Here is a 2,911-nt window from a genome sequence, read left to right as displayed (position 1 = left end):
GATGATTGCAAACATCGTACTGTACCCACTGCTGAAATACACTGCTATAGGGCGTGAAGGGTTCTGGGTGGCCATGTAAATGAGCCTAGGTAGACGAAATTCTTCGTGCCCAACGAATTTTTTCAAATCCGGTTCCATTTTACCTCCTATAAAAACATGACAGTCTATCATCTAATAGTTGCTAATTGCGTTGGGCTCATTTATATCTAATTGCTTTATAAAGTGACATTGGTCAAGGTTTGAGTACAACTGTCATGAGGGAAATATAGAGGTTGTCATTGTTGGTCTCTTTCTGAAAATGCTAGTTTCTTGACTTCTACTCCTCAGCTCAAACCACACAAAAATGTTGGAATGTCTTATCTTATCTTATCTTATCTTAATTCTTCCAGGTCAGTGCAATGCATATAAATGTTCATAGTAGGGCTGGAAGTTGACGGACATGGCTACCTTCTATCCTCACATTCTTCACGACATGCTGACCGACCTTACCATAAGTGAACTTATACTTCTCATTCTCATTTGTTGGTTACTAACCTGATTATCTCTGGAAATATTCAAGTAGTATGGGTCAGTTATGATAAGTTGTTTGGTTGTTTTCAGTTTAACAGCCTGATCATTTGATGGGAATTGTTGAATTCTGACTTATTTCACTTTGTATTTGCCTTTATCCATTCACATGATGTCATGTATTTTGGAGTTTCTCTGTATTTCTCACAGGGGAGAACAGTACACCAAGGTTGGCAACACCTGGCACAGGGGCGGTAGCCAGGCAGATTCAGTGAGCACAGTAGCGGAGAAGTTACCCAAGGAGCTCTGCGACAATCCCTATGCCGTCCCTTCTCCTGTGGAACCTTTCCCTATGCTAGGTTTACTCTCCCTGTCAAAACGCGTTCCTGTCCCTCAATTAACCACATGCAGCTCAGCAACAATCCCTACACTGTACCTTCTCCTCTTAAACCTTTTCCTATGCTAGGTTCACTCTCCCTGTCAAGCAAGTTCCTATTCCTCACCTAACCACGTGCAGAATGCGTGCTAACTGCAGTGAGCCAGGGCTTTTTGTAAGCTCTGCCCTCACTAAAGATGGCTGAGGGGTCACCTGGGTGATGACATCCAATTGGACAAAGCCAACCCAATGACCATACGGAGCCCTAAGAGGAATAAACATTTCTCTTCTTCCCTACTTTTACTGCAAGGTGGGTGCCACATGCCGTCCATGTAGGGAGGTCATCCTGCACCAGCCAAAAGAATTCTGTCATAAAAGGTGGTCTTTAAAGTGTATGTGTGATGATGTTCTGAGTGAACCTAGCCTTGGTGAGAACAGAAGAAATTTTAGGATGCGAGCATAATTTAGCTTCCTCTTGTTTTCAGGGCTCACTGGTAATCCTGAAACCCAGAGCCTTCTTATATACAAATAGTGACAAGTTACCCTAGGAAGCTGGTGTTTGACCCAGCCCTGTCCTACACCATCATGCTGGTCACCAAGGTGTCCCATCACTGGCTCTGATTAGTAGAGTGTGAGGAGGAGTGAAGTTGCTATCCGTATAACCAAGCTTCATGTGTTCAGGTTTCTTTGGATGTACTCTGACACTGTGGATAGGCAGATAGAACTGCTTACTATTGTATTCAAGTGTACAAGCCAACTAAAAAGATGATTAGCACAGCTTTAAAGCAACACTACCTCTTGCTTGAGCACTATATTGGGCCTAGGGCAGAGCTGCCTAAATAAATAGTACAAAATATTGTGCAGCTTTGCATAGAAACCAATCAGCTTCCAGTCTCCAAGCTGAAGTTAGAAGCTGATTGGCTACCATGCACAGCTGCACCAGGTTTTGTACTCTCCAGTTTTAGTAAATCAACCCATATGTTTTAGTTGGGATTGGTGAGATCTGCTTTCTGCTTCTGCCCCCCCATACTGTCTGTATGGTGCTGCTCTGCCAAAAACCACAGAATGGATACTACCGACTATTCAAGTTGGAATACCCAGGGCCGTCTTTAAGGCAGGGCAAAAGGGGCAGCTGCCCTGGGCCCTGTCATTGTTGTGTGGCCCAAAACAGCTGCCTCATACTTGCCAACTATCCAGGTTTAAATTCCCTTGTCCCTTGAAGTTTTAGTCCCTTGCTGTGTCCCAATATCTCAGTGTGAAGTGCTAGTACTAATGCTGCCCAGCTCTGCCCTGTTGATGTATACAGATGACTCACCTGCAGACCCTGTGTTTACATGTAAATAACCGGCATTCATGTGTAAATTGCGGTTGCAATACTAAGTAAATAGATGTGGCCGGTGGCATTGATATGTAAATAAAGGCAACATTCATATGTATATCATGCTCCCCTGCAGTGAGGAGATGATGTGCTGTAACCTCTAGCAACTAATCAGTGAGCCAAAATGTGTGCTGTAACCTCTAGCAACCAGTCAGTAAGCAGTAATGATATGCTGTAACTGCTGGCAACCAATCACAATTGCTGCCTGATCTGATACAGTAAACTGATTTTAAGTCCAGCTGCTATTTATTGTATGTCTCAGAGCAGGTGGAGAGTGAAATTGCCTGGGGGGGGGGGCCCAAGAAAATGTTTGCCCAGGGCCCAATCAATATTAAAGATGGCCTTGGGAATACCCAATGATCACCTAAATCACAGCCTTTTTCCAGCGTAAGCTAGGGCATGGCTATACTCCAAGGCTGTGGTAACTTATAAGGTGATGGTGTTGCGCTGTCAAGTGCCAATACTAATATGTGTAGTCGTTTATAAAGCTGAGCTCAGGCGTGTTGGCAACTCCACGTGCCTGTGCCCACGCCCGCCAGGAAGCTGCCACTCCGCATAGATAATCACAGGTAGTTCCCAATCTATGCAGCTGCGGATCTGGAAATGTCTGACTGCTTGTGATTAGCGATGCGGAGTAACGGCTTCCTGAC

This window comes from Lithobates pipiens, unplaced genomic scaffold, assembly GCF_037356315.1.
Source record: "Lithobates pipiens isolate NorthernLeopardFrog02 unplaced genomic scaffold, aLitPip1_a1.2 Scaffold_28, whole genome shotgun sequence".
Taxonomy (NCBI): domain Eukaryota; kingdom Metazoa; phylum Chordata; class Amphibia; order Anura; family Ranidae; genus Lithobates; species Lithobates pipiens.
This window is presented reverse-complemented; position numbering follows the sequence as displayed.